The 11,859-nt window shown below is 43.5% G+C and overlaps 1 pseudogene; it reads left to right on the top strand.

Annotated features, from left to right (window-relative positions):
• Window positions 1-331: 331 nt before the first annotated feature.
• LOC129020527 (binder of sperm protein homolog 1-like) overlaps window positions 332-11,859 on the top strand; it is a 38,217-nt pseudogene continuing 26,689 nt past the window's right edge.

The raw sequence follows: 11,859 nt of genomic DNA, 5'->3' as shown, positions 1-11,859 counted from the left end.
TGCGCTTCAGAATTCATGATTAATCTGATTTCTCTTTTTTAATATTTTTATTGATTTATTTATTTCATAGTTGGAAATGTAGGTGTCCATAATGCTGCACCGCTTGTTCCTCAGAACTTCAAAGCCATCTGCAGCCCATTAGGTTAATCACCAAGGGCCTCCAGAGAACAGTGGCCCACACTGAAGGTTTGTGGAGCATCAACAACGGTGCTTATATTAGGGAAGCAAACCTGCTTTTCCAAGAAGCCTCCCTGGGCCTCTCCAGGGGATTCTTGAGCCCTGGCTGACAAAGACCAGGAAAATCTCAGATACCGGAAACCTGTGACTGCTCATGGGCTCCCTGATGCTTCTCTTCGTGGAAACGACATGAAATTCCTCAGCTTGCATCTTCCCTGTCTGTTATTTTAAGTATTTCTTTTTCTATATTTCTTCCTATGCAAGGCAGATAGCTTAACTTTGGAGCAGAGTGAGAGCAAGGAAGGAGGGAGAAGGTGGGGATGAAAGATGAAAGAAGAGGAGGAAGGGGAAGAGGGGAAGGAGGAGGAGGGAGAAGAGGCGGGGAAGGAGGTGGAAGAGGGAAGAGGAGGAAGAGAGGAAGGAGGAGGAGGGGGAGAAAGAGGGAAAGGAGGGGGAGGAAGAGGGGGAGGAGGTGAAGAAGGAAGAGGAGGAGGAGGGAGAGAAGGAGGGGAATAAGGGAGAAGGAGGAAGGAGGAAGAAGAAGGAGGAGGAGAGGGAGGAAGGAGGAAGGAGGAAGAAGGAAGAGGAAGAGGAAGAAGGAAGAGGAAGGAGAGGAGGAGGGGAGGAAGAGGAGGAGGAGGGGGAGGAGGAGCAGACGAAGGAGGAGGAGGGGAAGGAGGAGGAGGAGGGGAAGGAGGAGGAAGGGGAAGAGGAGGAAAAGGGGGAGGAAGAGGAGGGGAAGGAGGATGAGGGGGAAGAGGAGGAAAAGGGGGAGGAGGAGGGGAAGGAGGAGGAGGGGAAGGAGGAGGAGGGAAAGGAGGAGGAGGTGAAGGAGGAGGAGGGAAGAGGAGGAGGAGGGAAGAGGAGGAGGGAAGAGGAGGAGGGAAGAGGAGGAGGGAAGAGGAGGAGGAGGGGAAGGAGGAGGAGGGGAAGGAGGAGGAGGGGAAGGAGGAGAAGGGGAAGGAGGAGGAGGGAAGGAGGAGAAGGGGAAAGAGGAGGGAGAGGGGGAGGAGGAGGAGGGGAAGGAGAAGGAGGGAAAGGAGGAGGAGGGGAAGGAGGAAGAGGAGGGAAGAGGAGGAAGAGGGGGAGGAGGGGGGAGGAGGGGAAAGAGGAGGAGGGAAGAGGAGGAAGAGGGGGAGGAGGAGGGGGAGGAGGAGTGGAAAGAGGAGGAGGAGGGAAGAGGAGGAAGAGGGGGAGGAGGGAAAGGAGGAGGAGGGAAGAGGAGGAAGAGGCGGAGGAGGAGGAGGGGAAGGAGGAGGAGGGAAAAGGAGGAAGAGGTGGAGGCAGAGGAGGAGGGAAGAGGAGGAAGAGGGGGAGAAGGAGGAGGGGAAGAAAGAGGAGGGGAAGGAGGAGGAGGGGAAGGAGGAGGAGGAGGGAAGAGGAGGAAGAGGGGGAGGAGGAGGAGGGGGAGACAGAGGGGAAGGAGAGGGAGGAGGAGGATGACAGGGAGGAGGGGAAGAAAGAAGAAAAGGAGGAGGGGAGGAAGAGGAGGGGGAGGAGGAGGAGAAGGAAGAGAAGAAGAAGGAGGAGGAAAGGAAGGAGGAGGAGAGGAGAAGGAGAAGGGAGAAAAAGAATGAGGAGGAAGAGAAGGTAAAAAAGGAGAGGGACAAGGAAGAAGTGGGGAGGAGGGAAAGAGAGGAGGGACAGGGAGGGGAAGTGGTTGTGGTTAGTTCCAGGGGCTATAAAATCTTGGACATCAGCTGGCCAACCACAAGTGTCTGACAGGAGCATGGCCTGGCACATGGGGCTCCTGCTGGTTTGGGTCTGCCTGATTCGCGGTGTGGTCGGTGGTGTGGTCGGCACTCTATTCAACGTTCTAGAAGAAGGTGAGGAGACAGGTGACCCTGGCTGGGATGGAATCCTGCACATCGCCTGCTGTATGTAATCAAATCCCAGTCGCCACGGAGGGCAACAGTCTCCCTTGCTTTAGGTACCTTAAGAAAGAAAAAGATACTCTCCCTTTCAGGTCAGAAACACAATCCATGGGTAAAGATTTTTTTAAAAATAAGAAAGTTTGGCTAATAAAATAATGAAAGACTAAGAATGTAAATTGGAAAATCCTAGTGACATGTTACTTGAAAACCATGTGTCTCCTCCCTTCCTGCTAGGAGATTTTAAATGCCTCATGCAGAGGTTTTGAAAAGGAGACTAATTTTCATAAAGTCGATTTTATTCCTTTTCCAAAGTCGTGTTGCCTATAACAATTATGAAGCGAAAATAGAAAAATAAGAAGGCAATTCACTATGGATGCATCTGACACGTTTGATGAGGACTAAGCATAGTTTCAAAAACAATTTTTTTGGAATGACCAAGAATGATCTTGCAGATATTTCTTTTAAGTATTGTTCAGGACATCTTTGCATTAAAAACAAAACAAAACAAACAAAAAAAACCACTGTGCTTGCTAATTTTTTTTAAAAGAATAGAAAAGAAAAAGACACTCCCAATGTAACTATGACCACTGCTTTCTTATCCACTAGAATTATTTTATGCTTATGGAAAAATAACACTGTAGTTGGCCACAGGTTTTTTTTTTAAATCAGACATCATGTTTGTAGATATATGAAAAGGAATATAAATAAGTGGAAAAAGGCTAATTAAGATGATCCTAAAGCTTCTCCACTGTCAATGTCTGGTCTCCTGAATTATGGATGTCATATTTTTCCACATAATACTTGTGCTATTCAGAGCCTTAGTGATGAAGCATTTCTCTTAATAATGAATCAGAGAATAAAAACTCGTGGGCCCCGGGCTCATTAGCCTGTATTTTAAATTATGTGGTGCTAGTCTACTTTTTATCTGCAGGACTGTTGCCTATTCACTATCTCCCTCTCTCTCCCTTGCAAGCATCTGCCTCCTGGACTTATTGTCTCTCTCTTTTTTTTTTTTTTTTTTTTTTGAGATGGAGTATTGCTCTGTCACCCAGACTGGAGTGCAGTGGTGTGATCTCGGCTCACTGCAACCTCAGCCTCCCAGATTCGAGCAATTCTCCTGCCTCAGCCTCCCAAGTAGCTGGGACTAAAGGCACGCGCCACCATGCCTGGCTAATTTTTGTATTTTTAGTACAGACCAGGTTCCACCATGTTGGCCAGGCTGGTCTTGAACTCCTGACCTTTGGTGACCCACCTACCTCAGCCCCCCAAAGTGCTGGGATTATAGGGAGGAGCCACCGCACCCGGCGTATTGTCTCTTAAGAGTTCTTTTGAGCTACTGAGTAGCAAACTGCAAGTTTTTGATGCTGGTTGAATTCAATACAGACAATAACAACTGGGTCCCCACAGCAATCCGCCTTGCAGATAATAAGATATCATCACAAATAAGGGGAAGGTGGGAACTCATAGACATCTAAGGCTCAAAGTCTTGCTCGAGGCCATAGGCTAAGCTTCGTTGGAACCCAGAGATGCTGGAGGGAAATCTGGACTCCTGAGCTTGCCAGGAGCAGTCAAGTGGGACAGAGGAGAAGAAGGGAGTCCTCAGTTCTTGATGAGTGGCGATGTATGAGAGCTCTCAGCTATGGTTCCTCCTCACCCTCATCAGAGGAGCACTGCATTTTGGTGTTTTAGAAGCAGTGACAGACTGGGTGCGGTGGCTCACACCTGTAATCCCAGCACTTTGGGAGGCCGAGGCGGGCGGATCACAAAGTCAGGAGTTCAAGACCAGCCTGGCCAACATGGTGAAACCCCGTCTCTACTAAAAATACAAAAATTAGCCGGGCATGGTGGCAGGTGCCTGTAATCCCAGCTACTCAGGAGGCTGAGGCAGGAGAATCACTTGAACCCAAGAGGCGGAGGTTGCAGTGACCTGAGATCATGCCATTGCACTCCAGCCTGGGCAACAAGAGCAAGACTCCATCTCAAAAAATAATAATAATAATAAAAAAACGGTGACATGATAGGTTTGCTAGATGCACAGGATGCAGACACTAAATAGCATGAGCATCTCCACTCATGAGCATGCGGTATGCACCCCCACCTCTTCCCACTAGTGCACGATCTAGTGGGAAGACAGAAGAGGAAACAGACCATGTGTGTGGCACGTGCTATATCAGCTATACCCCTGGCCTGAAAAAGAAAAAGTAGTTGAATTGGCAAGACTTCACAAAGGGCTTGATTCAGTGATCTTGTTCCAGGGCTAGGAATTTGCCATGTCCAACATGTAATTACTATTCCAAGTTGATGGGTTGTCTAAGGGATTACACGGGAGTGGGGTCCCTTGCGGGAAGAACTGTCCAGGTGTGTAGACCCGGACATGCTTCGTGAACCCAGAACTCTGGGGTTTTCACTTTTGCCAGTTCAGGCTTTGGTGCGGTAGGACTGCCCACCAACCAATCGTTTGATGTCAACAAAGGTTTGTGCTAAAATGTGAATCGTGCATTGCAAGAGCCGTTATTATTTAAAGAGGATGAGGAGGAACCATCGCTAAGAGCTCTCATACATCCCCACTCACCAAGAACTGAAGGCTCCTCTCGCCTCCTCTGTCCCACTCGACTCTGCTCCTGGCAAGCTCAGGAGACCAGTTTTCCCTCTAGCATCTCCGGGTTCCAACCAAGCTTAGCCTGTGTCCTCAAGCAACACTTTGAGCCCTGGATGTCTATGAGTTCCCACATCTGAAACAGGAGGATCGTGATTCTTGCTGCCTCCCAGGGTTGCTGGAAGATTAAATGGGTTAGCATGCGTGACGCTCAGAACAGAACTGTTATCATTATGTCATTATTACTACTATTACAGTACCAAAAGTACTATTACAGTATTAAAGAGGCAGGATAAGGGTTTGGATTTAGTAGTCGATACTCACAGAATGAGTTTAACTACTTTAAACTTCTCATACAAGTGGAATCGTGCGATATTTGTCCTTCTGTGACTGGTTTGGTTCACTTAGCATAATGTCCTCCAGGTTCATCCATGTTACTGAAAACGGCAGGATTTTCTCTTTTTTTAATTTTTAAAATTTTTCTGATGTTTTAATTTTTTATTTTATTTTATTTTATTTGTTTTTGAGACAAGGTCTCACTCTGTCACCCAGGCTGGAGTGCAGTGGCGTGATCTCAGCTCACTGCAACCTCCGCCTCCCGGGACTGAAGTAATCCTTCAACTCAGCCTCCCAGTACTGGGACCACAGGAGCACACCACCATGCCCAGCTAATTTTTTTGTAATTTTGGTAGAGATAAGATTTCTCCAAGTTGCCCAGGCAGGTCTCAAACTCCTGAGCTCAAGCAATCTGCCCACCTCCGCCTTCCAAAGTGCTGTGAGCCACCACACCCAGCCCTGCCTAAAGATTCTTTGATCAAGGTTGTTTTGACCTAAGGGCAGGATCAATAGTAAAGACATGCTCTGGCCACGCATAGGTGAAGGTGCAAGGATTGCTTGAGCCCAGGAATTCGAGATCAGCCTGGGAAACATAATGGGACCTAGTCTCTACAGCAACTTTTGAAAATTAGCCAGCTATGGTAGTGTGTGCCTGTAGTTCCAGCTACTTGAGAGGCTGAGGCAAGAGAATCTCTCGAGCCTGGGACGTCAAGGCTGCAGTGAGCTACGATAGTGCCACTGTACTCCAACTTGGGTGACAGAGTGAGACTCCATCTCAAAAAGAAAAAAAAAAAAAAGTACATGTAGTACATGTTCTTACACAAAGAACAGTAGATAAAATAGAAATTTTAGGGACATTCTGAGAATGGGGTTAATCAGAAACCAACACGGCGAATTAGCATCCAAGACAGAGGTGTTTCAGCCTCCGCAAACTGTATTGTCTAGTGATACTCAAATTCTTCATCTTCATCCTCACTGTCTGGGGTTGCATTGCATACTGTCCTTCCAGAATTCATGTTTACCAGAGATCTGTGAATATGACTGTATTTGAAATAGGTCTTTGCAGATGTACGTAATTAAGATGCAGTCATAATGGATAAGGGTTGGCCCTAATCCAATGACTGGTATCCTTATAAGAAGAGGAAACAGACACACACAGGGAAGACAATCACACATAGTCACAAGCAGAGATTAAAGTGATGCTGCCACAAGCCACAGAATGCCACAGCTTGCCAGCAGCCACCAAAAGCAAGGAGACAGGCATGGAAAAGTTTCTCCCTTTGAGCTCCTAAGAAGGAACCAATCCTAACATTTTGGCCTTCTGGCCTCCAGATCTGTGAGACAATAAATGTCTATTGCTCTAGACCAAACAGTCTATGGTACTTTGTCTAGACTTTTTTTTTTTTTTTTTAGATAGGGTCTCACTCTGTCACCCAGGCTGGAGTGCAATGGCACAATCATGGCTCACTGCAGTCTTGACCTCCCAGGCTCAAGTGATCCTCCTGCCTCAGCCTCCCAAGTAGCTGGGACTACAGGCACATGTCACCATGCCCAGCTAATTTTTGTATCTTTATTTATTGTAGAGATGGGATCTTGCCATGTTGCCCAGGCTGGTCTCAAACTCCTGGGTTCAAGCGATCCTCCTGGCTCAGCTTCCAAAAGTGCTGGGATTACAAGCGTAAATCACCATGCCTGACCAGTAAAATTCTACAGCACAAAATCAAGGAAGAAGCAATCACAGAGGCCACACTGTGGCTTTCATCCTGTCTAGGAGATGAGCCTCCCGTGGTTTGGTACCCAAGGACCCCAACTCCTCCCCATCCATTGTTACTGCTCTTCAGCAGTGCTCTTCCAGGCCTTCTGACATTCTCTAGATTCGTAAGTTTTGACTTCTATCTTGTGCTGTATTCCACTGAACACAGAATGGAACAGCAAGTGCAGCACTTTGGGAAGACTCCTGACCCAGCTCTTGAACCCAAACAAGAATCTTGGCCAAGTTAGGGTCGTAGGACTACCGTGTAGCAGGCTACAGCAATTCCCCACAATAGGGAGGCGACTGCAGCTTTTTTTCCCTAGTCTGTTCGACCAGCTTCCCCAAGCTCCCTCCTCTGGGGCTCCGTAGCTTGGAAGAATAAAGTCTGATAAACTATATCCTCCTGTGGGCAACTGCGAGAATGCCAATACCTGCTGTTGAAGATGCTGAAATTCACTACTCATCCTCTGGAAAAGTGATCAGGTTCGGGGGACTTCATAAGCTCCTGAACACATTTCCCATGCTTTCATTTTATTTACATTCACTTATTCTTTTCCTTTTTTTTTTCTAGACAAAGTCTTGCCCTGTCACTCAGGCTGGCGTGTGGTGGTGTGATCTCAGCTCACTGCAACCTCCACGTCCCAGGTTCAAGCGATTCTCCTGCCTCAGCCTCCTGAGTAGCTGGGATTACAGGTACACACCACCATGCCCGGCTAATTTTTGTATTTTTAGTAGAGACGGGGTTTCACCATGTTGGCCAGGCTGGTCTCGAACTCCTGACCTCAGGTGATCTGCCCGCCTCGGCCTCCCAAAGTGCTGGGATTACAGGTGTGAACCACCACGCTGGGCCCACTTACTCTTTTTCTAATGTGCTTCCTCTATATCTCTGAAGAACTTTTAACATTTCTTTCAAGGCAGGTTTTCTGGTAGCAAATTTCCTCAATGTTTGTTTGTCGGAGAATCTTTGTCTTTCTTTCTCCTTCACTTCTGAAGAATAATTTTGCAGGGTGCAGAATTCTAGATTGAAGATTTTTTTTCTCTCAACACTCTAAATGCTTCATTCTTATCTGCATGGTTTCTGGAGAGAAGTTGGATATAATTCTTATCTTTGCTTCTCTGTAGGTAAGGTATTTTTTCCCCCTCTGGCTTCTTTCAAAAGATTTTTCTTTTAAAAAATTTTATTTTAGATGCAGGGGGTACATGTGCAGATTTGTTACATGAGTATGTTGCATAAATGGTGAGGTTTGGGATTCAATTGAAGCCATCACCCAAATAATGAACGTAGTGCCCAGTAGGTAGTTTTCTTTTTTTCTTTTTTCTTTTTTTTTTGAGACAGAGTCTTGTATTGCCCAGGCTGGAGTGCAGTGGTGTGATCTCAGCTCACTGCAACCTCCACCTCCCAGGTTCAAGTGATTCTCCTGCCTCAGCCTCCCGAGTAGCTGGGATTACAGGCACACACCACCACGCCTGGCTAATTTTTGTATTTTTAGTAGAGACGGGATTTCACCATGTTGGCCAGGCTGGTCTTGAACTCCTGACCTCATGATCCATCACCTCAACCTCCCAAAGTGCTGGGATTACAGGCGTGAGCCACTGCGCCCGGCCATCAATAGGTAGTTTTCAAACCTGGGTCCCCTCCTTACCTCCCTACTTTTGTAATCCCCAGTGTCTATTGTTCCCATATTTGTGTCCCTGTGCACCCAATGTTTAGTTCCCACTTATAAGTGAGAACATGTGGTATTTGGTTTTCTGCTTCTGCATTAATTTGCTTGGCTAATGGCCTCCAGCTGCATCCATGTTGCTAAAAAGGACATGATTTTGTTCTTTGTTATGGCTGCATAAAACAATTTCGATTTGGATTTATCTGAAAAAGTGAGACTCATTTTTATTTCAGATAAGGGTATTTTTAAAACCTTATATATTGTAACAGAATTTAGCTTGAATTATGACCAAAGGTGAATTCTTGAGAATGAAAAGAATAGGGATGCAGGACTTTCCTGACAAAATTGTTATGATTTTCCAGTGCATAGCTTTGTCTTCTTCCATTCTACGCTTTCCTCAAAGGGTCATAAAGAAAGCCAGTTTTGTATAAGTATTCTAAGACTAATCCTCGGACTATATTAATTTTTAGGGGTCCTTCTTAAAATCCTTTGAAATTAAATATATATATTATATATTTATATTTTATATATAATACACGTATTATATGTATTTTATATATAATACACGTATTATATGTATTTTATATATAATACACGTATTATATGTATTTTATATATAATACACGTATTATATCTATTTTATATATAATACACGTATTATATCTATTTTATATATAATACACGTATTATATCTATTTTATATATAATACACGTATTATATCTATTTTATATATAATACACGTATTATATCTATTTTATATATAATATACGTCCTATATGTATTTTATATATAATATACGTCGGATATGTATTTTATATATAATATAGGTCGTATATGTATTTTATATATAATATACGTCGTATATGTATTTTATATATAATATACGTCATATATATGTTTTTTTCTTCAAGCCAGGCACAGTGGCTCACACCTGTAATCCCAGCACTTTGGGAGGCCGAGGCGGGTGGATCACCTGAGGTCAGGAGTTTGGGACCAGCCTGGCCAACATGGCAAAACCCTGTCTTTACTAAAAATACAAGAATTAGCCAGGTGTAGTGGTGTACACCTGTAGTCCCAGCTACTTGGGAGGCAGAGGCAGAAGACTCGCTGGAACCCAGGAGGCAGAGGTTGCAGTGAGCCGAGATCGTGCCACTGCACTCCAGCCTGGGTGACAGAGTGAGGCTCCATGTCAACAACAACAACAACAAAAAATTCTCTTCAAAGCCCTTATGGAGTCACAATATGTGCTCTTTTTAACTTTTTTGTATCACCATCATTAAATTCATACATTCTTGCATCTTTCACAAAGTGAGCGGCTTCATTTTGCAGTCCACTTGCTTTGCAATTGCATTGTACTTGCAAGGTATTTTTTGAAACATAACATCCCAACATTCACAACAAATGATCCACCAGGTGGAGGGCAGAATTTCTGGTGTTAATCAGAGTGAGACGTTTGAGTGGGGACTCATAATTTTATAGCACCGAGGATGGTGCACTACGTTTATGATATGATGATGTTGCATTCTGATGCTTACCTGGTGATACCTGTTCTAAGATCACAGTGCTTAGCAGACAGGCTATGTTGGACTCGTTTGTCTGTATCTCCCCATTCATGAGATCAGGCCTATGATGATCCTCAGAACCAAAATCCATTTCCTAATAGTTTCACTATGGAATGCATACTGAATGAACCCAACAAATCCAGGAAGTAGAAACAATTATAATCCCCATATTTCAGAGAAAGACAAGCGTAACTCCTGATGAGTCCATTGATCTTGGATTCCCACCTGAATCTCATAGTTTATGTAGTCCAGAGTCTACCATTTCAGCCACTCCCTTTTTGGGTAGCCCAGAACCTAGCACTATGTTGGGCACATAGTAGGCATTCAATCCATATTTGTTGTCTACCTGAGTGGGTTGAGGGACTGGCTGAATAAATGCAGATCCCTTCATCATGAGATCTTCCCTATATACTGGAACCAGTGCACAGTTCAGTGGCATTTAATGCATTCAAATTGTGCAATCTATCTCCAGAGCCTTTTCATTGTCCCAACCTGAAACTCTGCACCCATTAAATAATAACTCCCCATTCCTCCCTCCCTCCAGCTCCTAACAACAACCATTCTGCTTTTTGTCTCTATGTATTTGACTATTCTAGTTACCTCATATAAGTAGAATCACATAATATTTGTCTTTTTGTGTCTGGTTTATTTTACTTAACCTAGTATTTTCAAAGTGCATCCATGTGGTGGCATCTATTCAAATTTTGTTCCTTTTTAATGCTGAATAGTACTCCATTGTATATATCTATCATATTTTATTTATTTATTCATTTGCTCACGGACATGTGGGTTCTTTCCACCTTTTGGCTATTATGAATAATGCTACCATGAATGTGGGTTTACAAATATTTGTTTGAGTCTCTGCTTTCAATTATTTTGTATATATACCCAGAAGTGGAAGGGATCTGGGTTTTTAAAAACTCAGCTGGTGATTCTAATATGCAACAAAGCTTGTGAACCATTGTGCTGGTCCATTATGACTATTTCTTAAATAATATGTGCCTAAGGAAAAACGTTTTAATTTCAAGCCACAATGGCAGCCAGGACAATTTAGCTGAAAAACAAACTTGTGGAATGAATAAACATGAGCAAATAGCAAAACAGTCAGTAATAAATGAAATATACACAACAAATTCAGAATTAAAATCATTGCTTTTGCAAAAATCTTTTCAAAAAATAAAAAAATTAAGTCATTGCTCTTTTAAGTATAATCTACAAATTTGATGAACTAGTTATGAACACAGATTATGTTGAGTTCTAATGCTTTAATATAAGAGATATCTGCAAATTACATTATAGTATGTGTATGTTCTCTTAAACAAATATGACATTTGTAAATTTACTTGTTGGTAAATTGTGGTTTTCTATCTGACATCATTTTAATGGTTATTAAGCATCATCTATTATGGGCTATTTGGGAAAAAATCAAATTTTTCACTCTATATTTATTCTACAATTCATTCTATGTTATATTTCATCCTAAAGTTATGACAGTTCTTAAAGCCTCAATTAAATGGACTTTGTAACAGTTACGTAATATTTAACTAAACACATGCTAGTTTTAAATCAAATAGCCTTTGCATAAAATCACTTCATCAGGAACCATGCAAAAGTAACAAAACAAAAAATTCAAGTTCTAAGGAGGGGGAGGTAAATATTACAGGTGTAATGGCTCATGAAGGAACAATGGTTGAAAAATGCTGCTTTAAGAAAAAAAAAGTAAAGCTATCAGGCAGTTTCCTTCATTCCAAGAATATTAGGATATTCAAACTGGGGAGGACTTGACATCCTAATGTCCTCTCTCCATTTTACAGCAGAGTAAACTGAGGGCAGATGGTTGGTAAGTGGTTGTGCCAGGGTTTGGGCCGTTACTTCCTACTGAACCAACTCCTCCGGGGG

This window comes from Pongo pygmaeus, chromosome 20 (assembly GCF_028885625.2).
Source record: "Pongo pygmaeus isolate AG05252 chromosome 20, NHGRI_mPonPyg2-v2.0_pri, whole genome shotgun sequence".
Taxonomy (NCBI): domain Eukaryota; kingdom Metazoa; phylum Chordata; class Mammalia; order Primates; family Hominidae; genus Pongo; species Pongo pygmaeus.
The sequence above is the reverse complement of the archived record's forward strand: the minus strand, read 5'-3'. Positions and strand labels throughout refer to the sequence as shown.